Genomic DNA, 27,561 nt, shown 5'->3' with positions numbered 1-27,561 from the left:
AGGAAGCCAACCCCATCCCGCCGCTGCCTCCGCCGTGCCCCAGCCCCAGCGGCACCGGCACAGCAGCGCCCGCCGCCGGCTGCACACGGGCTGGGCTCGGCCGGGAACGAGCGCTTCCTGCCCGCGCCGCCTCGCGCCCGGCATGCACAGCGCCGCCGCCGCCGCCCCGAGCCCGCCCGGCTGCGGGCGCACAGCGAGCGGCGGCGGCGTGGCGGGCCCGCACTGCGCCCGGCTCCGCCCGCAAGCCCTTCCCGGCCCCGGCTCCCCGCACACGCTGCGCTCACCCGCTTAAAGCACTCGGGCTGCAGGCCCGGGTGGGCTGCGGGTTCCGGAGCACTCGGCTCCTGTCGCTCTCAGGGGCAGTCTTTGTGTGCCACCTATGTAACCCCAAACAGCGAGCCTCGGGGGCTAGATTCCTACTCCCTTGTTGAAACAACAATTATTAGTAAGGGGGAAATCTGCATGGAAATAGGACTGGGGCTTCCCACATGTGCCTGCTGCTGCTGTGGCCGCCACATGGGACACCACAAGCCTTTGGTTGCAGTGTTGCAACTGGAAAATGCTTGGGTCACACAGAGGATGATGGTGTCTGTGAGCAGGCAGGAGCCTGTGCACACCATCAGCCACATCATTTGGAAATAATAGGTGAAGCTGAGGCAAAACCCAACCGAGGTGTTATTTACAGAAAACTTTCCCAGCGAGATGCTTTCCGCTGATCCACAGCGGTGCCGCTGCGGAATTCCTGTGCGATACAGCAGCCTCGCAAATGAAGCAAACCACTGGGAGAGGCAGGAAGCTGCCAGGTGCGGAGCTGCCTGACAGCAGCATCCTCTGTAGGGCAGCATTTAGCAGGCTGAGATGCTGCTGCAAGGAGCAGTACGGTGAGGCCCGACAGAAGCGGCTGGTGCACTCGCAGCTTGGCTGAATCCACTTACCCCAGCAGAGTCCTCTCTGGAAGGTGCAGGAAGGGTCCGGCAGCTGGGCCGGCCAAAAGGCAGGTGGGGTTCACTGCCACAACGTGTCCAGGCAATCCCTGAAAATCAGGGTCGGGTGCCTCTCCCCGCTGCCTGTAAACAGAGGGTGAAACATGGCCCCACATCAGTCATTGCCTGTGCAGAATTAATAATATAAACAATTGTTAATTTCTAGCAAAAAAAAATCTCTAAGTGAAATACTGTTTCTCCTGTAATCACTGCTATCCGTGACAGTTTTCTTAAGTTGCCGGTGCTCTTTAAAACAGAAGTTATAACTAGATTTTAGCGCACTGGCAACTAAAATACTCCCATCAGATTACACTTTTAAATCCAGGTTGTGTTTTATGTAAGTGTAAGGAAACACTTGCAGATGAGCCATTGTTAAACACTGGGTCAAATTTATAAGGACTAGGAGGAAATGAAATGCCAGATTTTCATTTGAACACCATGACTGATAAATCTGCTAGATTTTGAGATGGCTGCATTACTCACAAGTTGTGGAGCCCCAGTGAGTTATGCAGTTCTTCCCAAACAAGTAACAATAAAATGTTTATAGCACCCAAAAGCATCATATATTGTGTTCAAACCATTTATTTTGTTTGATATTTTCCTCTTAAAAGTCTGCTTCGGATTTTCCTCTTTTCATGTAGGCTAGTAACTCCAGAAACAATGATGTCATTCTCACACACAAAGTTCAGCTACATCCAGAAGCACAGCATAAACCCAATTTGAAGGTCTGAAATTTATATTATGACTTGGGAAATACAGGCATATACGTGAGGTTTACACACATGGTTGGACTATACACTGCGGCATAAAAAATGCAGAGCAGATTTTAGGATTGCAATGCGTTTGCCTGCGGTTATAAACGTATAAATATTTAGAAATGACAGAACTATGAAGAAATCAGCCATTAAGTTAATTGCAGTTACATGAGCTATTTATTGTTAATTAATTGTTTTAACTGTAAGATATAAAAATTTTTTGGCCTTTTTCTTTAGTTATACAGATGGAGATACACCAGTGGATTTCAATACTGATTTATATTTGTGGTAAGTATAGTGCCTGTTAGTTTATGAAAGAACATACTAAAATATGATCCATGAAAGATAAACAGACCATGAAGGAAAATACAAGAGTTATGGCTGAAAACGTGCTGTTTTCTTTACTGCAGCGCCTTCCATGGTGCTGGAAGAGTAGGGAAGGTCTGTGCCCTTCTCATCTGCAACCACCCACCCACCCCACACACACAACAGCCTGCCTAGGAGACACCGCAACACCAAAGCTCCGGGATCAACACTTTTATTGTTACTGAAACGCTGTGGAACCCTTCCCTGCTAATTCTATATGCTGCTCTGAAATGCTGGTATTTCAAAGATGCTTACAGGTATGACTCACCCAAGGTGATCACTTAAGCAAATACTTAAATCAATCCCTATTTACGCTCAAGGAAAAGTCACTGAATACAACGATAGACTCATTCTTTGCTGTACAGGGAGTTAAACATCAAGTACTGCATCAGTGCTAGTTTAGACCAGCGTGTTTCTTAGATCAGAGAAGATCTGAGTGGAGTTAAAATAACAGGATCTCCACTTTCCCTGGCCTTTCCATTGGAAACAACAGTGGAAAGAGATGAGAAATCCAAAAAATACAAGTTGTTACTGCTACCTGCTGTTACCTACTGCTACTGCCTGCTTATTCTCCGAGTTCACCTAGACTGTGCGTTCAGCAGTTATCCATCTTCCCAAGTTGAATCTTCCACTCTCAGGCCAGACCTCCCTCAGCTTTCCTCCGTCTCATCTGGAATTCATCACAGTAGGTTTGAGTAGCTCCAGGAGCAGAGCTCTGTTTCCTGTGAGGCAGTGGGAGTGACAATCTGCAATCACTGGGCTGCCTAAAAACTAAATGTTTACAAAGAACAAAAGCATTTCAGAGGAAAAAAAAATATGATATTTTTCTCTCTGAGCTGTGGACTGGGGGAAATGCATTTCAGACTTCCTCTCTCTGCATTCTTCTAGGCAAATGCAAACAGAGGACCTCCCTTAGTCCACTAACAAAGTTCTTTGGCACTTTGGTGTCTATCATCTGATCCTAAATTTTGCAGTCCATTCCTGGCATACATCTTACCCTCGGTCATCTAATGGCTTAACTTGCAGCCATTCGAGTGTACGCTGGGATCCACTGTCTCTCCCCTGTTTGTACAGGCCCCAGTAAGTCACATGGAAACTCTCATACTGCACTCTGCCAAACATCCCTTGTTCCACTACCAAGCATCAGATGGTGACGCTCCATCTCTGAATTCATGAGGTTTTACATCACCTTCATGCCCAGTGCAAAGGAGGTTACATCAGCCATACAGTTAACCACCACGAGCTGTTCGGGTATCCACTTAAAAATCACACCCAAAGCTGCAAGAACTCCAAAATCAACTGACTGAAAGTCATGTTGGATTTAAATGTGCATTGATGCGAGCTAGGACTTTAAAAGGCGGTGGGAAAAATAAACCACATTTTAGGTGCTGGGAGACTAAACCTCAACACGGACTCCACGTGTTTTATTTTTTCAATATCATTTCCTTCATTCTGTGCTTGACACTAGACAGAAGACCAGTTTCAGCAGCGGCTCAAATTCTGCTCATTTATACTGACATAAAACTGAAGCGTCTAGTGACTTTCCACTCCAGATCTATGTCAGACTGAGCAGAACCTCTCCTAATACAAGAAAACGGGACGATTATGTTTGGCATTATCAGAGGAATCCAGTTGGTCTAAGAATATAAGTGATTTTCAGTGATTTTCACAGGATGAAGTCACTTTAGGTACATTTGAAAGGTCTATTGTTTTTGTACTTTTCCTTACACTAGCCCATTATTTGTGAAGGCATTAACTTTGAATTCTCACTACAAAATAAATTAGACTGAGGTCAGGCTTACGCTAGCTAAGTTACCTAAGCGTGATCTAGACACAGCCACTTTACTAGTCAAGAGACCTTAGTCAGTATTCATGATTTAGGCATGGTAAGACATTGCTAGGAGTGAGATGCAAAGATTAGAGCTCCTCTTACAGATAACATTAAATAAACACAAATTTTGCAAATGGAGTTGAAAAGCATTTTATCATTGCTTGCTGCTGGCCATTGGATGCCTAAATACTTACCTTCAGATCTAATAGAATTTTGCTTTTTATCCCACAGGGGCAATGCCTTCCCTGCAGAGAAATTAAGAGTAGTGGCTTTGGCCTGACTTGGAGTAAGCACTCCCATTACAAAGCCACACTGGCTTACAGCAAGGTGCAACGCTCCGTGTTCACCTGGCACTTCTGAGGGCCTCGCTTTGTTCCCAGCACAGCAGCCTGTGCCTTTCCCACTCTTTCCAAGTCATTGCAGAATGCAGGCACTAAGGGACTAAGCCTTCCGACAGTTCAGCCGGCATCCACACGGTTACCAACAGCGAGAGCAAGCCGCACTTCGGCTTAGCTCTTAGACCTGTGTGATGGGATGGGCCCACTAGCTTGGGCGGAAATTACTAACGCGCACCTGAGGTCAAGGTTTATGTATTTGCAGTTAGAAATCAGATGAAGAGCAACATCTGAGTTAACACGGAAGTGAGGACAAACTCCGACATAGTGAGAGTACAGCTTGTTACAGAAAGCCTCCCATGAGGAAACAGCGGTATAAAACATGTAAACCACATACCACCTCTGCCACCAAAACCTCAATGAAATACTTATCTCAAAGGCTAATAAATAAGTAGTAAATTTATTACGCGGGGGAAGTGTAAAGGCTCCTCAGCGCAGAAGTTACACTAGTTTGCTGTGAACTAGTATAACTTAGTTAACCAAAGCAGTACAAAAATCCACTTTAAACACTTCCAAACCCTAAGAAATACCTCAATAAAGGCACCTTAAACAAAGTTATATTACTCACCATTAAGAAAAAAGAGCGTATTTCCTTTGTTTCCCAAGGATAAGCTCCCTGTTCCCCCAAACAGGTTGAAACAAACCACTTACCTTGTTTATTCCAATCTAGGGGGGTTTTTTTCAGCTCCTTTAGGAAGAGCGGGCACATGATACTCTCATTTGCTTTGGTGATGTGTGTGTGTGTGTACCATATACTGAGTGACTGGTGAGGAGTCATGAACCACAGGATTTAGCAGTTGGCCTGTAATATCAATGCTCAAACCAAAACCAAAGTGTAGAACAGGGGTTTCTAAACTTATTTTGCTCATCCCCTGCTGCTGTAGCATCAGTAGCAGTTCCCGGCCACACACATTTGTACAGAGTGGCAGCACTCACACACCATTTGCCGGTGATACTCGTACTCCTAGTCTGAAACCCGCAGCAGTTTGGAAGCACTGGTGTAAGGACTCTGTGGCTTGAGTGCTCATGCTGTAGGTTAGCCACACTACCATAGAGCTCTCACATCCAGCGAGGTGATCCCTGCTCCCCAAGTACAACGTGCTTCCATTCCAATCAGGGAAGCGGGTACTGAAGATGCCAAAATCTATCAGACCTGGCAACACTGGTTCTGATTTCACGCTCTTGCACTACTTTTTTAGGGCCACTGGAAAGGTCTGCTCTTTGAAAGGTACCAAAGACAGTCTCAGAAACCTCGTCAGGGATTAAAACCGTGAAGCCACTAACAGCTCTCCTAAACAAAGGAAAACCTACCTTCAGCAGTTGCAGAGATCAAATCTGAGTTTTAGAACTACCTTCAGAGACCATGTGGTTATGGTATCATCCTACTCCCTCTTCTCATGAGGATGCTGTGGATGTAAACATCTGTGTCTTAGCAGGAGGTCAGCACACGACTGGTAAGACAGAGATAGTTACCTACGATTGTCTTTTCTCTCTTGCAAAGGGAAGATGGTCGAAGTAGATCCACCTCATAAGCCTCCATTTGCAGCTCGCTGCTTTGAGACCTCCTGTGGGCAGACATAAACAAAAGCTGAACTTATCAAAGCCGCGTGTACATGCTGCCATTTAATAACTGCAGATGGCAGACCCAAATGTCTGTCAGGACCCTGAAACATTGGAAAGAACTTAGCTGATCTCTCAAAATGTACAAATGCCTGCAAGTTTAAGCAGGGAGTTGGGACTGCAGCTGAAGCATATATAGTTTCTAAGGTATTAATCCATCTAAGGAAGGAGTCTGCGGGTCCACAGAGAAGGCACAAAGTGCCAGCTGCTCCTTATTCAAGCTCTTTTTCTCCTACTTGCATTGCAACAGCTGCAAGAAGATGCTGTCTGGGCTTGATGGAAAGGACAGGCCTATTTGTTGGTGGCATATTATTAGCATTATTACCCATTCATACATGGGTATTAAATACACATAAGGGGAGCTTGGGTTCTACAAGATTTCACTTCCCCCCGACTCTCTCTCCTGCAGCAGCTGTCCACTGTGACATGCCTATTAGCGGGGAACAAGCGTAACCCTTTCAGTCTTGCTCTGTAAAACCCCTCAGAACACAAATGGGACACAAACACTTGGCTTCTGGTAGGGACATCAGTGTGACGTGTATCCAGAAACACTAAGATGGTGGTCTCGTGATGGAATGATGTCAGTACAGCCAGCAAAGTTTCTGCATGTTGACTCCATCCACACCTGTAACAAGTGTCTGGACAGTCAGAAAACGGTGCTGGAATAATTTCTGTATGAACAGCTTGATAACTTTCTGCAGTGACCTGAAACTTAAGATTGGCCCATGGCCAAGCTTGCTGGCGTGGATTTCTTGTGTCATATATATTAATCCAAATAGTATTGAAAATATAATTTTCCTTTATTTTTGTGCTCTTCAGTAAATGCTACAATGTACCAGGAAGATCCTTGCCTCTTTGCCGCTGGGACTCACATAAACATATAAATGTCCTGTTAGCACATGCACTGTTTCTTAACATTTTATACCATTGTTTCCTTCATCTTGATCAAAAAACTGATAATTCAGTTTGGCAATTGCATTCTAAAGCAAATGTGCTTACAGGACTTTGACTTGAGGTCTCTGTGTGATCCTCCAGGGAAAGAACTAATTAGAGCAGGCATCCCTCCTTCCTTGCTGAGGTTGTAACATAAATGGTGAACAGACAAAGCAGGGATGCTATAGTTCATGAGAACTGAGATACATGCACAAAAGTAACTAATCACTTTCCCCTTTAAGCCCCAAATTAAGAAGCTATGTAATGAAGTGAATAAGCTGAAAGCTATAAAATAAACTGGCTATATAACAATCATATGCCTAGAGATGTGCAGCTAAACTGGAAATGTGCACAATTCAGTTCTTTGAAGGCTTTTAGACAGAAGTCAACCACCTGAAAAGTGTGAGGAATTTGAAGTGTACTGCTTAATGGATTTTTTTAAAAAAAGAAATTGACTGGCAAAGCCAAGCTGTGGATAATCACAGCCTCTGTCTTGTGTCCACAGGATCAGCTCTTTCAATTATGCTGCTTCTACAAGCAATGTAGCAGAAGAGCTTTAGACTTGGCCAACAAAAGTCTGAATACTTTCTGAACAAATAACAGCCACTAGTTTAAAAATCCCCTAATGTGAAAAAAAGCACAGAAAAAAAATAGTCCTCCATTTCACAGGATCTGGAGCACCATTATTGCGCTCGTCTGGGGCTCCCGGCACTCCCAGACCTGATGATGCTGCAATCCATAGGGATTTTCCACAGTTGGGTTTATCACAGCAATTATGATTGTCAGCATCTTGTCAAAACAGTCCTTATTAAAGATACCAAGTCAACACTTTGGAGCACGAGGAAAAGGAATTTCATGAGGATTGCAAGACCAAAATTAAGTCCACAACATTTATAATTAAAGAAAAGCTACCATAAAAGGAACTTCAGAGCATTAAACACTTTTAGGCCACAGCAACAAGGAAATTGGGAGAAAAGGCTGAAATTCCACCAGGCAAATATGTTCTTGGTGAAAATGAAAACAGTGGGGCCAACGTAGAGTAGTAGGGCTGTAGTGTGAGGCTGCTTTCCCAGACTGAATTTCAAGTTCACTTTTCTGGGCTGTTCAGTCCTAGGTGGCACTTCAATCCCTTTTTAAACCTTGCTTAAGTTATCTTAAGGGTAATTTACCAGAGAGATAAGGCCAGTGATACTGTACCCGATAGTGGTGACTTAAAATTGCATCAGATAAAAGGAGTGACCAGCTCCAGAGTCGATCATCAGTTAACCCTGATACAGGCACCCAGGGGAAATAACCGTAGACCCAGCACAGTCTTTGGAATGAGGGTTTATGTAATTCACGCTTGATCTACTTAGGGCATTATTCATAGTATATCAATCTCTTAATTCTTTTTTTGATTTGTACACTGAGCATCAGTGATACCTGGTGGCGCAGAGTTTTCTGCCTCTTCAATTTTTATACAAATAAAAAGTCCTAGGAAATAAGCCTAATACATACAAATGCAGTACACTGGTTAGAATGAAGGACTCATAAGAATAATAACAGGAAAAATAAAATAAATTTGAGCCTACTAGTCTATACATAGCCAAAATAGAGAATTAAACTTTAAACCACAATAAAAATGTATTATTAGATTTTAGTGAAAACATAGAAGTCTCAACTACCCTTCCACTGAGTCGCACAAGGCAGGTAAGCACAAAACTCCGTACGGTTAAAAAAAGCAACAGAGCTACACTGAACTCATGCTGAATTTTTTCCTAGATTTGACTCCTAGACACGGAACAATTTCAGTTAACCAATTCCTTCCTCTGTCACTACAATTCATCTGTACTTCCATTTAAAAATGTTTGCTGCAATAAAAAAACCTCCTGCCTCATTCTCCTTTGTCAGGAGGAAGAAAAGTTACAGTCAACAACTGTTCGCAGCCAAAATTACTGGAGAGAATCCCACATCATTCCCTGAGAGGATGCAGTGCTACCTTCTTTATTGTACTGCTTTCTAACCACTGGATGATGCTGGATGGGAACTGAAGAAAATTCCAAGACTTATTCATCACTGACAGTAAAACAGGACCTCAGCAAGACCATTCAGTCCTGCCAATTTGTGCATGTTTTAAAGAAAAACACAGAGCACGTGCACTCTGCTGTAGGAAGCCCAACAACCTATTTCCTGTAAAATATGTATCACAGAGAAGGAAAGAAGCTGAATGTATAGATAGCAACTTTCTGTTAATTTCACAAGTTTTAATCTCTCCCTCTGATATATTTATTGTACAGTTGTTAAAACAATTGGAGTTTTAATATCACTGGGACCTTTTCTTTTTATTAGCCTTTTTATCTCTCTTCTTGTTTCCTCCAAGTTGGGAAAGAGTTTTGTTTATCCCCAATTAACTTCCTTCCTTACACTGCAGAGAGGATTAAAATATTTGTGACAGAGGATACCTTGTCGAGGCTTTGTTGACAGACAGCACAACGCGTCTGTACCGATGATGTGGGCTTCTGCATGCTGCTGTAGTACAAGGTATTTGTTCCTGCCATTTTCTCAGGTGGAGCTGATGTTCATACTGCGCTCGGTGATGGAAACCTAACTCTAATGTTGCTATCCTTAATTAAAAGCTTATTACTGCATAGTGAAAAGAAATGCTTTCTTTTTATTTGGAAAAGGGCTACAGGAATATTCTTAGTTAAAAATGGAAAGGGCTGAATTTATGAAAATATGGAACACTGATTTCAAGAACAATGTCTATTTCAAACTTAGTTTCCTAGATTTGATGAGAATTTTCATGAAAAGGCTACTGAATCCAGAGGCGAGATATCATTTTCTCTAACACTGGTTGAAACAGATAAAAGTGTCTGTTTCACAGAAACACAGTTGTGTTTTCAATAGGAATTGGACAAAGTTAAGCACTTCCTAACAGTACCTAAGGTTCTGTTGTGGACCAAACAAACTCAAGGGAAAGTTATGCTGTCTAAGAAATGGAAGAAGAAAAATTTCTGTTTCCAGACAGAATATTAAAGCTTTCCACGTATCTGTCATTTTGGTAACCTCTTGCAAAACAGCTTTTGAGAACACTGAGATAAGAATCTCTGAACAGAAACACTGTCTAATACTATTCTTACAATGGAAATAGCCTGAAATAAAACGAGTTCCCACAGGCTGGATATTGTTTAAAATAAAAGTTTATTCTTTCTACTTTGTGCTTTGTGGTATAGTGAAATGTATTGTAATGGTTCCCAGTGCGGACACTCTTCTATAATAAAAATTATTTATTTTGGAATAATCAGTTTGTTTCAAATGCAGAGTAGTTTGTTTCAATATAATGCCCCCGTCCCCAAGCTATTTTTCTAGAGCAGCATCCATACAGAGAACTATTCTGGAATTCTTACTGTGGTCATTTACTACCCATATAGACATGCTGTTACCTTATTTAGGAATTGAAAGAGATTATGGAAGTACTCCATTTGGGGGGAGAACCACTTTATGAGTGACACATGCCTCCTGTTTTAATGAGTATAGCCCAGAGTTCGAGGCTTTGTATCAATGTTGAACTATTGCATCAGTTCAGAAAAGAGACTGACGGTTGACAAGATATTTGCATTATTAAGCACTGAAATGCAAAACAACGGGCAAAATTGAAGCTGTTGAAACACAAAAGCCAAGATGGGTAATTGTAATGCATTGGAGCATTTTAATTCACAGGTTCCTCTGCTCTGAATTAACAGTGGACATCTTCTTGAAGGAAGAGGGTATAGGAAGGAAAGGGTTTAAACTTTGCGATACAGAAATGGAAATTGTAAAAATGTATGTTGTATTGAAGCGAAAGCTATAACAAGGCAGTACAAGTGCGTGTTTCTACAGCATCCCTTAGAGGAATACATGAATCTTACTGGTAACTACTGCTGCCACCTATGAAAAGAATCTGAATGTCCTCAGTGAAACAAACCAAAAGAGATTGTGAGTACTTCATTATTGTTCTTCAATTAATTCAGCAAAACATACTAGAAGAAATTCCGCATCATTCCTGGAGATAGACCCTGGAAAAGGTTTTGTGTTGGTTTTGCAGAAACGTGAGTAAATTGTGGTTAGCACTTTACTCTTCATAGCTTTAAGGAGCAGACGATTGCCTGCTGGTAAGGTCAAACCTCTGTGTAATGTTTGTTGCCACTGGAGTGGCAAGAATTCCTTTAGATAACTGTATGAATGTATTTCAAGAGAGTCAACAATTCCATCTGCGAAATTTTAGAAACTATACAAGAAATGGATATGCATCAAGCTGGTTAGCAGACTGCTTTGGTTTGGATATACAACAAATTCTGATCAGCAGAAAATGAGAAGCATTATTACTACAGCTTTTTATGCAGCCGTGCAAAAAAATAGGTGAAGTAACTTGGTACAGGCCAGCCTTCCATTGTCTGCATGAAGCATGCAAGGTCACAGTCGACACAATTACCAATGAAGTGCCAAAGTGGACGCACTCCAGCAGCACGGCTGGGTCGGCAGCTGTACGCCCTGGACTGACACTGCCTGATGTCTTTTGCCAATAGAACCTCTGAAAAAGATGCTCCACTCTAGAAAAAAGTAGCTAAAAAGTGCACATATTCCAGCAACAGATGAACAACAGCAACTGGAAATCAACAAAAAGGATGCGGTCTCTTTGCCGACAATATTGGTTATACTGTGAAAATTGCCCCTTTACTAGCATTTGTGTAGGCACGGTGGGAGCCTGAGTACTTGAATGTCTCTGGCTTGACAGCAATGCTCAGAGCAGATTTTATGCAATTGTACTGAAAACAGCTGTGGAAGGCTAGTTCTTAGGCACAGGTTGGTCCAGCAGCCATCAGGGGGCAGCGTATGTGCATACTGACCAGCAATTTTCTCTGGCAGTAGCCACGGGAGGAGGATGTACTATTTTCTGGTACCCTTGCACGGCTGAACTGCAAGATGCTGTGGAGGGGAAGGTCAAAATGAGAAAAGCAAAATACTCTTTCTTTATGTCCCCTCTTAGGTCGCTCAAGACTATTTTCTAGAAATGACTGTCATTCTGGGAAAGGGTCTGGTGCAAGAAATGGACATAACTGGCCGGTAGGAATTGCCGTTACAGTTTCCATATGCGGCTGCCTGTCTCACTGTTCCCTTAGATTTTTAACAGGTACAAGCTGAACGGTAATACCTTATGGAATGGTAAACTAGCATTGATTTTAGCTTTCCCTGTTATGTCAGTCATAATTTGCAATGGTTTGGGAGCTCTTCAAGTAACTGAGCCTTCCTGCACTGGGATGGAGCAGGAACCTCTGTGGAAAAGATAACGTGGGCAAGCTGAGAGCAGAAGCTATCAGACCTCTCCCTAGGTAGGCCACCCCCCTAAGAATTATAGCCCCAAATGACAAGCGTAAAAAGTACCATAATTTGTCTCTAGGGAAAAATAATTCAGACACAACTTTTATGGCATGCTGGAGAAAAGAGGTGGGAAGGAAAATGAGCACCTTCCTCCCACTTCAGATAATCGCTGGAGAGGAAGAAACAGGATCTTGGTCCTGGACACTAGCCTCTGTGGGAAGAACTGTGCCTGTTCTGTGCCGCTCTGTTCCCAGACCAAGACGAGGATATTGATGCTCTGCAACACATTTCCCTTCTCACAGGACTTCTGAAGCAGGTCGCTACACATTAAACCATAAAAAGACGTTGCTGTAGCTCCACATACTAACGATTCTCAGCAGTAAACTTCATCATATGCTTTTTAAAAAATACAACTTGCGTAATATGCATATAGGAACATTTTAAATGTGTTGATGTGAGAGTGATCATGAGTGATTCAAAAAGCCTGTTTTCTCAAATGGGTTCAGAAAAACACTTCTGAGAACTGAAATGTATTATCAGTGGCTTATGGCCTTGGCTAAAGAATGATAATCACAAGTAAGAGACAGGGAAGTTTTGAGGAAGTATCATACTCAGAAAAATATTTGAACTAAAGCCATATCACAGTGTACTGCCATATCCTGTATGACTCCCTTTTTCGCACTGTGGTATGTTAATCACTGGACCTTGTGCTCTTGAGTTTACTAACTCAGGGCAAATTTCACAAACTTCAAGACATGGGGTATGATCTTTACCTACAATGCTTAGTCTGAACAACTGCCTAAGTCCCAGAATTTATGCCGTCTTGCCCCAGTCCTACACAAAGCACAAGCTTTTGCTCCCTGCACCACAGCAGCTGTGCGGATGGAAAATGCTGACACGTATACACAGACGTGGCTTAGCTTTAGACACCTGAATACCCAATTTTGACCATATTTTACTGAAATTTACTTTTGTCTTCTTACAGAGACTATAATGGGAGAGAATAAAGGGATGGTTAGATAGTATTCAGTGTTTTCCTGCAAACAGCCACCTCTAAACAGATAAAGCTGCTACTGTAGTCAAAAAATGTAGGACAATCCAGTCCTCTCAAATTTGAGCTCATCCCATCTTTTGAGTTGGCAACTAGTGTAACTCACTGAAGGATACAGTGGAAGATTCTCAGGGGTCGCTTGAAGAAAAGAATTAACAGAGTTATATCCGTGCCAAACCTAAACTGAACACACATGAAATTTAGGCTATAACAAGGCAGATCAGAGTTCTCTAAATTGCCCTGACCTTTACAGTATGGTGAACTAAACCATTAGAGGCAAATGCTCTCTGATCTAGCGTTCTTAAAGACACATTTATTTTTCCTGTGTCTAATTGAGATGCAGCAAGCTTGTTTCCCCTTTCAGCTTTTAATATTATCATACCAACCATCTTTTTTCCTGAAAAAGAAAACGAAGCTATCCCAAATTATCAGTTTTGTGTGAATACAGCCAAAAATGTTACATGTTTATGTTAAGCAGCTTGGCATACAGTCTCAGCAAATTTACTTTTTATTATTCTTGCTTTATAAGTAGTAATGCTTCACTCCTTAAAACCTCATCATCTTTAGATCTTCTTCTAAATTTTCTTCAGCTCTACCTCTTAAAAAAACAGAGTTCTCTTTTGTTATCTGGAGTTTTTTATCACTACCATTTTTAACAGTGCATCTTGCTGATACATTAAGATGAGATCCTGAATCAGTTAATCTTCTATCTGAATATTCTTAGCATTTTCTTAGCAGCTCATCTGACTTTGGACATTGGTCTAAGTCACTGATAACAAGTTTTTGTACGTTGCTTATTTTTAATGTGTTTTGTATTTCATTAAAAGTATAAGGCCATAGACCTCAAATAAAGATGTCGTAATGATACCAGAAGTAAATGCATTTAATGTTTTCAAAATATTATGTATGTTTGGGAAAGCTGAATACTTAACAAGCTAACGTGTCAGGGACTCATCACATTGGATCTTTGGGCCCTTCAGCTTTCCTCAGTTGCTATGGGTTGTGTCACTAGCCTCTCCCTTAAACTCTCTGTTGAGCATTCTGGGCACGACTGTTTCCCTTGCCTTCACAGAATTAGGACCCTGCTGCCTAGATGGTACTCTGGTACTTTCAAATAGCTTAAGAACTCGATTTCCCAGGGCTCTAGCCCTGTCAGCACTTCGGGTTTTCTATCAATCTCTTCAGGAACATACGGTCACCAACGCAAAATGGCACCCAAGATTTGAGAGGGCTCCAAAATACCACCACGTTCACTTATTTAAATCTGTATACCTAACTTGTCACTAGTTGGTTGCATTCATTTACGCACAGCTACTTCTTTCCTGCTTTTCAGTATTCCTGGATTTGAAGAGCCAGAGCGAGCTTTTGCTAATCAAACCATATTTCTTCACCATGGACATGGAACTCTTGCATCCCTCCCCTCTGCACAGACTTGCTGTATCTGTAGGTGATTATTTTGATTCCAGTCCTTTATGGTTACAATACCCAGATAACATTTCAGCCTTACTTGGATATTGTCGATTTACCAAACTCCATCCTCCGTGCTGCACTCCCTCCATTACGACTGCTTTAGTTCAGCCTCAGTCATTCCTTGCTCATTTTGAAAGGGAATCAGTTTGAAGCTGGCCTTTTAGCAGTGTTTTGACGAATGGAATATGACTTGCATTTCACACTTAATGCAATTTATGAGGCAGCAGTTTGAGATACGAGAAAACTTGGCAATGAAATGCCAATTAGCTGTGACTTAACACAGGGCGTTAACACAGTGTTTGAAATACCCGATATTCTCCTACTATTCCCTGTTATTGAATTGTATCTGTTTAGTCCCATTATGCCTTCTCGATAAAGAGATTATGCAGGCCTTTCCTTCCCTGTCCACTCCATGATTCTCACGTGGGTTTTACAAGCTCTTCTTAGGTCCACACTGCTGTAACCAGCTGCTCTGGTACCAAACCCAGCTCATTTAAAGCAAACTCTGATCTATCTATACTGTAAGTATCCTGTAGCACAACAGCTACGAATGAAACTGAGGCATGAAAGAAAGTTATAACACGGGAAATTCCAATTCGATATTATAAAAAATTGAAAAGAGTGTGGTGAAATTCTGGAACAGACTGGTGGTTGTGGAATCTCCGTTCTTGGAGGTATACAAAACTTGACTGAATTGACCTGAACAAGCAGATCTAACTTTGAGGTTGGCCCTGCTTTGGGCAGGAAGTTGAACTGGATGACCTCCAGAAATCCCTTCCAGCCTAAATTGTATGATTCTATTGTTAAAATAATATAAACCCACAATGAACACAGGTGTATGATTTTTTTTTTCCATATTTGCCTGTCTTTTAGAAGTGTTTTCAAATAAAATATACTGAAGTAGGAGAGATTTAGTGTCTCTAACTATACATCAAGTTTAGGCATGCTGCATCGAGCTCTGGAGTTTCTATTTGGACTGTACCATAAACTTAGATACCTGAACATAGATGCTGCCAACTGCTGCTGAGATACATCAACAGCCTAGAGCAGATGGGAAAGATACTCCACCTTTCCCTCATACTAAACAGTCATATTTCAGACTACATCTACAGCACCATCAATTTAAAATTGTACCCCAACATTATAACAGCCTGAAGTACACCTATAGCCAAGGACCCTTACATGGAATATGGAAAAGGCCCTTCAGGAGACACAAGATACTTAAAGGCATGGCCATGATGTTCCTAAGTAGTAAGAAAAATAAAATCTTTGTTCTTCCCTTTTATTACATTTCCACAGATAAAACAGTCAATGCAAAGCAACATACTCTTTGGCTGTAGTGCCCCACCTCCGTGGATTGTCTTGATCCCTAAAGAGTAGTTCAAACGACACCAAGACACTTCTCTGCTAGTAAATCCACGCTCGTTTAATTTGTTGTAATTCCCTTCTTCTATTCTTCTCCTCCTCTTAACTCACCCTATTCCTCAAACTGCCCTTGAATACGTTTTGTATCAATCTTCCCCACTTAGTGCTACCACAATAGTACCAGAGGTAAAGCCTTAGAGCAGTACTGCAGTGTGCTACGCAACAGATGGGTTCCTAGGGATAGGTGCTGGCACAGTGTGTTTGTGGACTTTCTAGAAAAAACGCACAAAACAAGTGCTAGTTGTACTCTCTGAGGAGCCAAGGCACGGAGATGTGCTCCTCCCAGTAAGGACACCCTGCTGTTAACATCCCTCCTACTTTCCCACTTTTGGTTCCCTCCTACTTTCTCCAATGCCTTTTCCCTGTTTCCTATTCCCATAAGACACTCCTGCTGAAAAATGAAAATCACAACACAGGACCTTTTCTTTAGAGGCAGAAACCTCTCCTTCATACCTGGCACAGCCTTTAATATCAAATATTGCTGCCATAAAGAAGGTGGTAAAATTCTTCATTCACGGGAGTTCTGTTGATTTAATGGTGGCTCTAAAAGCATAGAATTTCCTTATGCTTAAGCCATGGTTTGCATGCAAGGTTTCTTCCTCACCCCCCCGCCCTCACAAGCTTATTTTTGGTTTAAATCAAAGGCTTTTTTGTACGTATAAGCCAGAGCTCTGGGCAGTGTTTTACATGGGCATAAATACTTAATTGGGCTCCAGTGCCAAGCTAACTGTTTGGCAACAGCTGGTATGTTTGCATAATTCGTACCAGCTCACAGCACAGTGGTGTGTTACACTGCATTTTAGTACTTGGGATTTGGAGTTATCCTGTTGAGTGCCGATACTGGAAGACAATTAAAAAAACTGGAACTGGAAGTTCGGTGGAAGACAAGAAAGAAGGTTAATACAGCATTCTTTACATGTGAATAGTTTGCTATGGTACAGGGGAAAATATACTATTTTTATTATGATCATTTAGTGAATTTCGAATAAGAGCACCATGGAGTTGTAGGAAGTGTCTTTCCTAATGCATGGAAAACCCCTCAGTTAAGAAGGAAATACTTTTGACTTGTTACTGGATCTTTATAGGAAAGGGACAGTTTAAAAGCTAGGTTACCTTCTAATTTGTCAGAGTTTACACTGTATTGTGGCTTTGTAAATCTCCTTAGAAAACAGTCTCTACCTCTGTGCTAACTGCCATTATTCAAAGGCACTACAATTTATCAAAGCTCATTTCTTAATTGCAACCATTACATACTCATGCTTACTAGTTTATGAAGAATAATACAGTCAACTGTCCCCTAAAATTACCACGCTCTGGCATATGTATGTAGGGACATAACCTACATTACAGAAAGGATCTGAGAAACATCCAGATTAAGGTAAAACCGAATCACCTAATATTAAATGTCCAATTTGTTATGACAAAGACCTATCTTTAGGAACATTTCTGCGTTACAAATGTATTTGCTAGTAATACAATTAAGGCTTAACAACAGTTCTGTAATTAGGCCTCAAAATCTCAGGTAGCCACTGAGAAAGAGTGGAACATATATTCCGTTATTACCTAAAGGCCTAGGTCAAGCAATGATTTCTGCAGTTTCTCGCACTGAAGTGCTTGACTTCTCAACCTTACTAATATTTTTAAATGGGTATGTGCACAGCGTCACAGAATATCTCTTGCTGACCAATTACATGATGCTACCAAATATCCACTGTCCAGAAAAACTTCAAAATAATATCCAGAGACCTAAGTGCAAAAAGTTTGTGGTGTTCTCATTCAAAAGTTTCACATTAACTTTGCTGTTATTCTACTTTTCATCAGAATTAGAGTGCATCTCTTCTTCTAGGAAACAGCAGGAGCTATGAAGATGGATATGTGGCTCCATGTCTTGAAGCATTATGCAAAGGCTTCATACAATATTTATCAATAAGAAAATAATTCTCAAAACATCCTGTGCAACGAATGTCTATGTTTATACTACCATTAAAGAGTGGTCTGGGAACAATCATGTGAGTGATTTATTTCTGATGCCCAGTCCGCTTATCCTTGTCTGGCCATCGTTATGACTACCACACAATCCGGTTCCTAGGTGAGCTCCTGTCTGAATTACAGAGTACCTTCAGTGACCCTGGGTCCTGGAGGTCTCTAACACACCACTGTTCATTGGTCACACCTCAGGTTTTGCTGCCTGAAGAGGGAACAAATCAAGCCTCAAGGGTCTAGGCAAAAACAAATTAACTAAATTACTCAATGGCTGAGTAGATTCGAGCAGTTGTGCACAACTGTCAGTCTCCTCTTCCAAATATCTTCCATGGATTTGTGGGCTTCGTGGCCCAGTTCCTAATTATTAGTTGTTAAGAGTATCAATAATATCAACATCATCAGTAAGAGGGCATCAATAATGTTGGCCATCTATTATCTCTTGAATCTGACCTCTAAGAAATTCTTTGTTACTGTGAGAACTTTGCAAGAATGCTTCTTAAAATCATTGGCCTCAGCTTCTTTACAAATGAGACCCCAGGTCGTCAACAGCTACCTCAGAAGGTGAAAAGGAATACTAGGTAAATGACAGCCAGATTCAAGGGCCACAGGAAAAAATGCTCTTTACTGTTACCATCAGTTTCCTAGCAGTATACAAGACATGAATCCAAATCAGGAACTCAGAGGCAACGTTCTGCCTTCAGAACAGGAAGAGATCAGTCATCTCACTAATCTGGGGTCCCTCACACTTTGAGTACTACAGAAAAACATTTCCAACAGGTTTTAACCACTAAGAGAATACAAGATGAGGCCAGCACCCCAAATACCTCTAAGGCTACAAATTTAGAGGGTCATATTTCCTTTCCCTGAACGCTTTTGATATTAGAGAGTTAGTATCTATTCAACAACAAAATAAGACTAAAGTTTGTTTAACCCACAAGCCAGAAACCCCCATAGTATTAGTTGTAAACGTGACCCGTATGAGTTTTACTTCCACTTGGTGCAGGTTTGTGAGTTTTGCAATTACAAACCTTGCACTGCAATTCAAGCAAAAATGCTTGAAATAATACAGATTCTGGGTCCAAAAAATATATCACAGTAATCTGTTAAATAAAAAATGCAAATGAAGAGTGCAGATTTTTGCACCTGGAGCTCATCAGTTCTGGGATGCCAGGCACACTTTAGCATTATTTGGATTACTAGGAAAACTTTAGAGGATTTGGATATTTTAATGCATCACGAATCCTGAAGAAATACAAATCAAATTTATCAGTACTGTGAATATTAGCCTTTTGATTTTGGATATATTATTGAAGGTGAAAACACTATTAAAAAACATAATATTGACAATGATTTTTAAGTGTTTTCCTTCAGACAAGCAGATTTATAGAAAAGCACGAGCATAGAAAATATTCCCACTGTCCTTCAATCAACCAATAAACTAATGTAATAAAAAAAAGAGGAGCGTACTTGTAATTCTGAGTACAGCAAAGGCACTGGAGTTCTGCAACTTGTCTACATTTTTGCCTTGAGCAAGTAATTTAACCTCTCTCCCTTCTTAGTTCCCCTATTGGCAAAATAGGAACAGCTTACTTCAAAAACACGTTGCAGGCGTTATCAAGAAGAAATGTTATCACAATTATTGAGGTAGGTAAGGTACTGTCAGTATACAGTAAACATCTTCACAACGAGGGGCGCTGCAACAACTTGGCAATCATGAAATTGAAGATTCAGCATTGTTAATATAGTGAGATTAGAAAGGTCATGACACTGCAAGCTGGCATTATTTTCGTACTTGGCATCAGGAAAGATTGCCTCCATAGCACATTTGCCTAGCTGAATATTGATTTGGCTTCTCCGATTACAAACGGAACCTAAGCTGATTAGAAAACAATTAGGAGTAAATCTATATGAAAGGGTTTCTTTTCTCTTTTTTTTCTTCTTGGCCAGTTAGTTAACTTGAAGTGGCATGAATGAATTTGACTGTAACTTTACCACTGACTTGCAAAAGCAGGCAACAAGTTCATAAATTGTCATTGCTGATTCAGCTATGAACTGTGAAACTAAAAGTCTTTATTCGTTCTATTTCTCAGGCATGAAAAGCTCTGCCATCTTTAGTTGCCTCACAAAGGAATAAGAAACACCTAGGTACGGCTTCTTAAAAAAATACTCCTTTATTACGTTTGACCTTTGTACTGTCTTGCTGAAGCTGTACTGCTTAATGCAGTCTCTGTTTGGCCCTTTAATTGCTCGCTTAAATACTGACGTAACAGTCCAATGGAAAAGTTGCCGTGGATTCTCAATAACTGCCTAATCTGTAAAAGAGCCTACTAACGATGAAGACTAAAAAAAAAGATTTGCTTTTACATTTTATCACCAGGAACTAATGCGTAGTGCTATTCCACTCACAGTTTGTTTGTACTCCTATGCCACATGAACAATTTCTCTGGACAAACAACACTTTTGTTTTGTTTTGTTGTGTGAACAGCAAAACTAGCAACACCTGAGTTTGTACAGATTTGTACACTATGTTCCTGAATTCACCCCCTGCTCCGCATAACTCCCATGTTTTTACCGTGCTCCCAATGCTACCTGCCCCCCTCACGTCCTGTATCTGCAGTTATACAGCATTCAAGCTATACCAGGGATGACTCATCATCTCTAGCTACTATATATATCAGAATAGATTAAAATATGTGTGCGTCTACATAACTGTATATATCAGAATATTTAATATTCTATTTAAGAATCTGCATATATTAGAATGGTAGGTAGAATTCAACCTACTTAGCTTTCTCACAGAAGTCAGTAGCTTGTCTCTTTCCTACGTACAGATAAAGGTTTTTCACAAAACTTGTAGGAACTTCATGTCTTTGGAAATACCATTCATCTGTCATGGGGGTTCGTCCCTCAATTGCAAGGCAAACACTCTATTTGGGTGGTAATTGTGAATATTTAGACATAAAAGCATAGGGGCAAAATAGAAGGTATCTCGCTGTCTTGACTGTTACTTCTGTAAGGGGAGCTCGGGCAGGCAGACATCATATTTCAAACTCAGATAATTATGGTGCAGGTCCTGCCCCAGTATAGGGTGGGTCTAGTGCTCTTCCAGAACTTATTTTTTGCAAAAAATGTCACTGAAATGGCAAAAGGCAAAGCAGAATAACACCACTTCTGGGATAGGTTTTTGATGCTACTTAGATGAAAACTCAAGCTTTAATTATTTCTAAGCTTAAATAGTTTTTCTTTTTGGTTCACATCTCAGAATGGTGTCCCATATGTTTGGGATATGGTCATACTTGGTCATACTATGCTCTTCTCATTCCGTTTTCCAGAATGTAAGAGGTGGTGTTTGTTGAAAGGATTTTAACCAGAACTGAAAACGTAGCCTGAGGTGAACACACTAAGCATTTCAGCATGCTAAGTTTGCTGCTGTACACCTTCAGCCACTTCTGGAGAGGCTTGAGAGATTTAACTGTAACTACAACCTCTGCAGCAAAGTCTTCATTGAACATACGGAACTTGTGATGCTCAGATGTATTGGTGCACATCATCACTATTAAACGTTTTCTGTTAGACTTCCAGGTTGAAACAAGAATAGCATTACTTCCTCGGCTATTTATTGGAGATGTAAGAGCAACAGCGGAACACAGAAACGGTAATATTTTTGTAGGCATGTCAAAGAAGAAGGGGAGGCACAGGTTTCAATAACTGATGTCCCTGCTTGGAAACGTTTGGGTGTGTGAGATGTGTCCTGCAATTTTGCTAAATTTAGCTTGCTTAAGCTTTATTTACTAACAATTCTTAGAGAGGAGCTCAAACATGAACTGTTTACAAGGCACTTCTCAATATATCAGAAACTAAGGCTTGTTTTGGCTTATGTACATCTCCTTTCACTTTGTGAACGTTCAAGTAAGTCTTGACTGCTGACTGTTAATCTATACTACGTGTTCAAATTTTATGTGTGTAGCAGAGAAATGAACAATAGGAAAAAGAAAGGAACAACAAAACCCAAACAGAAAACATAGCAGCTAGTGGAAATAGAATTGAGAGTCATTATCCCAAATCCTCACAGGGACAGTAAACTGCAGGACTACAGGTGCCAAGGAATTCCTGGACAATATTTGCAAATTTGCTTACGTTATTCTTGGGAAAATGCCTTCGGTTTGCCAAAGGGTTCAGTTTTATGAGATGTGGCATGAGCTTTTCCTCAAAGGGCTGCTATAAGGTACCAGATTGCAAAAATTAGATAAACATACAGAATAAATGATCTTGGCCTAGTTGTGCAGCCTTGAACCTCCAGTGACAGCCTCTATGGAGCAGTACTTGTTTTCTCATGGGGAAGATGGGGGCTTTTAAGCTCTTCAGTGTATTTTCATCATGGAGATCTCCTCACTGTTGAGTTTTGAAGCTTCCTGGGGTAGGCATAACACTGAACCGCGGACTACATATGCATATCTACTTCTGTCCTAATACTGGGATTACCTTCCATAGCTGAACGCAGAATACCAACATTAAGCATTTGGTCCCATTCTCTCTCCCTCCCAAGCACATAGCTTCTTTGATGGCAATTCTGTACATCTGCCTGATCCCTACAGACACATAGAAGAAGCATTTGGGAATGCAAGTATTGGGATTTAGCATTAAGAGGCAAATAGCTTTGTGTGTGTGGAACAGTGACAATTGTCATCAGGCAACATCTGAGGAGCCAAGAAAATAAACGTTTCATAGCTACCTATTCTTCCGCTCCTCCTTATCTTAAACGCTTTCAGAGACTTTGGATGCTCTACAATGTAAGTGATTAGCTAAAAGTCCCAAATCCAGGATCTGAGAGGGGAAGACAGTCAAATTGCTTATATGCTCTTTCATCACTCAAATAGCTTTTGTATTTGCTGTAGAGCCTGAGTGGTACTCACCAAATCATATCACTCGGTTAGGTAACCATACATAGAATCATAGAATGGTTCAGGTTGGAAGGGACCTTAAAGATCACAGAATCACACACAGAATCACAGAATGGTTTGGGTTGGAAGGGATCTTAAAGATCATCTAGGTCCAACCGCCCTGCCATGGGCAGGGACACCTCCCAGTAGACCAGGCTGCCCAAAGCCTCATCCAGCCTGGCCTTGGACACTTCCAGGGATGGGACAGCCACAACTTCCCTGGTCAACTTGGGCCAGTGCCTCAACACCCTCATGGTGAAGAACTTCTTCCTAATATCCAATCTAAATCTCCCCTCTTTCAGTTTGAAATCATTACCCCATGTCCTATCACTACACTCCCTGATAAAGAGTCCCTCCCCATCCTTCCTGTAGGCCCCCTTTAGGTACCGGAAGGCTGCTATAAGGTCTCTGTGCTCTGAGCCAAAGATACTATGTAGGTATTTCATTCATATTGCACAGAAACAAATTCTGCTTACTTACAAAGAAGTAAGCTAGAAAGAACCACTGGACTGATTTAATACTGCCATGGACATGCCCATCATTACTGTCTTGAGAGGGAAGAGTCCACATTTATCACACTCTTCCAACATTATCCTTGCTTTTTAAATTTGTGTTATCAGAAACTCTTCACTACCCTAATCTTAGCTGAGAAACATGGGACAACTGAGCCATGACACTTTGGAAAAGGCCTGAAATTTTTTGCTTCCATCTCCCCAGCATTCTTGACCACTCAGACAAGTACTCGTGGGTCATGCTGTATAGAGTGAAGGATGGGGCCTGCTAGCTGAAGCAGGAAGACTGCCTGAAGCATCTGAACAGCCTAGAGGCCTGTTGATACATTTCTCTCTTGTCTGAAGGCAGAATTTTGGTTTTGGATGGCTTTGACATAGCTCTCATGTTTACAAATCACTCCGTGTATATTGGTTACTGGCTGTTCTACTGCATCTAGTCCAATGCAATATGCTATTTAAATGTAGGGCCGTGAGCTGAAAGGAGTATCTGCCCGCTCTGTACCAAGAGAGCAGTGCGAGTGGGAAACGAATACGCAGGGAACCGCTCTTTATCCTGAACATACACGACCTCCCCAGCACATTTCACAGGCATGTCTCACCTCTGCTTCTACTGGATCTAAAAAAGTATAGAGTGAAGGCACGTGGGGCATCTGAGGAGCCTATTCTACCAGCTCCTCCCAGTGGTAAAAAGAAGTAAGAGCAAAATACTTGCTTTTAACATCTACATTTTGCCTTGAATATACGTGTGCATCCCACCACAACTTATCAAATCACATTCAGCACAGACACACGTAGTTCCTTAACCTGTGATGCTACACACTGAATAGGACGAGCAGCCTGATCTCTCACCTACTGCATGTTCTTTGCAATATCTTGCAGAGGAAGGTAAATGAAAATACTGCAACAATCTTGGATGTTGTCATGCCCAAGGAATATCAAATTGTAAGAGGCTGTGCTGAAAGGTACCCTCTGCACTTGCAATATAGCCCTTCCATTTGCAAATGACTGAAAGTACAGGATAGGCCCCTCCACTATGGCAATGAATATATTTGAGAGGTCTGCTGACAAAAAAATCCTTCCACTGGAGGCAGAATCTTTGCAGACAGCAAATTTAGCAGCAATGAAGTGACCACACTGTGCCCCACACATTTTCCTATGCAAAATCACCCTTTCCATCTCTACAAAAAGTTTTCTGCCAGCCATTCAACCTCATGCTGCTGCAATGCAAAAGTGAAACTACTACTGAATGGAAGAGGTAGGTGATTTATGAGAGGTTTTTCTATGAAAAAAATAATAATCCAATTAAAAAAAACAGTGATGGGTGTGTGGTTAAAGATATTCCCAAACTTAGCGTCCTTTGACTTCTCTTGGCTACCACATTTGGCAGCTAAACAACAAAAACAAATACTTCATCCAGGCTAATGGCTTTAGCGGTCAAAAGCTAAAGAGCATCCACCGTCTTCTCCATGGGACTCAAACTCCCAGCACAGACCACAAAGGAGTGCTCAGCCCAGCCCCGCTCACTGGCTTGCAACCCCAGGCCTCAGAGGCTGAAGGGGACCTTGCACAGGGGAAAGTTGCAATTAGCAATAAAAAACCTCTTAGAGATGATGGCTCTCAGTGTATTCCACAGTAAATTTAGAAATTGCTCTGATTTGAAACAACTGGCAGCCTGATCCACAGTACAAATAACACGAGAGCACCACCCACTTTTGCCTTGATCCGTCTGTAACCCAGCATCTGAATTTGTTCGGAACTGATGCCATCCAGTTCTTATACATGTGACCTTAGAGTGGGGTTATAAGTTTACGAGAATTTTTTTCTTTACGGTAATTTGAAAGGATTCCTATCAACTCAACCTGTCATGCTTGCAAATGTCTCATTCCACTACTGAGGAGAGGGAAGAAGTGCGTTAGTAGTAAATCCATATGACAGAATGCATAGTGAGAGCCAACCTAGTCTTCATACCTGGCACAATAATGTCTGTGGAGTCAAGGGAAAGCGAACTACTTCATATTTCCTTCTTCCTTGCCTACTAGGGAAATGTCAGCCAGTCAAAGCCAGGGACAGTTATTCCAACCAAATCCCTTCAAAATGGAAAAGGGAGGTTGTAGCACTGGCCAGTAGCTGCAGACAGCACAGAGGTTGTGTGAAGGCTCTGTTCTTGCTCACTGAGAGCGACATCTCAGCTCTTGCTGTTTCTGACACATTGCCATGAGTTCTGCTGGTGTTATGCACTTTAGTGCTGTACCCAGCAGCGAGATAAGCAGGCCTTTCATGCCATCGCAGGGGTATGCTGAATTTTCGTAAGGATGTGAGGAAAACACATTCCAAACCAAGTATTAAGAAATATAAGAAATTTAAGAAATGGAAAAGACTGAGGTCTCTAAAATACTCGGAGAAACATCCTGTTCCATTCACCACAGTAGAGTAAGATTTCACAGCAAGTCTGGAGAGCTCTTCTGAGGGAGATACTGTATCTGCTATGGGGCAAGGGATGCTGGAAACCTTGTGAGAGCAAAGCAAAACAAACACCGCATTTACAACAGCTTCACAAAACATCAGACACACTGAATGCTGGATGTAGAGAGGCAACACTGCGGTGGAACTGGTAAAGTGGGTAAAAAGCTGATTGTGGGTGGTTTTTTTTCTTTAGTCCTTTCTTTATCTCTTCCTTACTGTTTTTCTATATAGGTTCATAATCCTGGGTCCATAATCCCGCTCGGCATTTCTGTATTTACCCCTGCCCACGTAAGGGAGTAGTTTCCTGCAATCTTACTTCTTGAGAGAGGGGAGGCAGCAAGTCACTGTCAGCGTTTCCTCAAGCGCTAATGTAACAGAATGGACATAAAGAAAGAGGCTTTGAGCTATGCTGCTCCAAAAGGACCAGTTTTCTGTGATCCCTTTTCTTTGTTCAAGAGCGGAAACAGTAGCAGTCTGTGGAAGGAAAAATCAGGTGTTCCTTGATTTCTTTGTCCAGTAATGGAGCCTACCAGTGCTTCTGCATCAGCATCCCCCTTACTCAGTTCAGGCTCCAAACCATCCTCTGCTGAGTTAACTAAATCCTCCACTGAGGTAACAGACTTTCTATCACTTTACGAAGATGGTACTAAAGGCTCAAAATAAAGACCAAGACATGTATATTCTGCCCATCCTGGGTTCTGGCCTTGGCAGGCACTTTTACCCTCACTGGAATTACAAAGTGTCAAAAAAACGAGATGGAACCCTGTTGCCAGCAAGGCTAACGTAACTGTTGGCCATCAAACCAGTCCATCATTTTCTGACAGTCCTACGTTGCAGGGAGGAGGAGAAGCTTTGGGAAAAGGAGGACTGCTTGCCCTTAAATCCTGCCTGGCTTGCTCTTCTCCCCCAGTCAGAGTTGAATGGCTCTGCTGCCGTGGTTAGCTGCCAGGTCAGGAAAGCTCTCCCTTCCGAAGGACTACCAAGCGCTGTTCCCAAGAGGCAGCTACAGCCTTGTCTGCTACACTAAGCCAATCCTGTCTGCACTCCTCATCCCGAGAGTGAGCAGATCCAGTAAGGGATGAAAACTGCATGAAACACAACTTTACGGAAATCAGGTGGCACGATGCCCCCTGGTAAAATTTTACTTGCTCCCAGTAAAGAGTGGCTGAACACGTGTTGGAGGAGGCTTTTTAATTTTTTTTGCAAGACAATGAAGATATGCTTCTACCTGTGCCCTTTTCATACTTCACATCAGAGTATTTCCTGAGGCTTTTGCCAGCCTTTCCTTTATTTCACTTCTTCAATCAATAAATCATCATGAATCTCATTTCCATTTGTAAGTCCACTACTGCAGCCACTGACTCTCAACTGAGCTGAAGGTATGAGATATTAAATTGTACCTACTACTGCATTTTTACTAACATTGTGCCTTTTTTTTTGGAAACAAATTTCCACTTGGTTTTGAAAACATCTGCCTGGAGCTTGAAAGACTGGCTG

The 27,561-nt window shown here is 41.7% G+C and overlaps 1 long non-coding RNA gene across 2 annotated transcripts in view; it reads right to left on the bottom strand.

The window, feature by feature from the left end:
• Positions 1 to 773: 773 nt before the first annotated feature.
• LOC128911409 (uncharacterized) overlaps positions 774 to 27,561 on the bottom strand; it is a 55,851-nt gene continuing 29,063 nt past the window's right edge. For both annotated transcript variants that reach the window (XR_008467075.1, XR_008467076.1), the window contains exons 4-5: positions 5,804 to 5,895; positions 774 to 1,067 (exon numbers count right to left, since the gene is read on the bottom strand). This is a non-coding gene — a long non-coding RNA (uncharacterized LOC128911409). The remainder of the gene's footprint in view (positions 1,068 to 5,803; positions 5,896 to 27,561) is intronic.

The sequence above is a fragment of the Rissa tridactyla genome, chromosome 6, assembly GCF_028500815.1.
Source record: "Rissa tridactyla isolate bRisTri1 chromosome 6, bRisTri1.patW.cur.20221130, whole genome shotgun sequence".
Taxonomy (NCBI): Eukaryota; Metazoa; Chordata; class Aves; order Charadriiformes; family Laridae; genus Rissa; species Rissa tridactyla.
The sequence above is the reverse complement of the archived record's forward strand: the minus strand, read 5'-3'. Positions and strand labels throughout refer to the sequence as shown.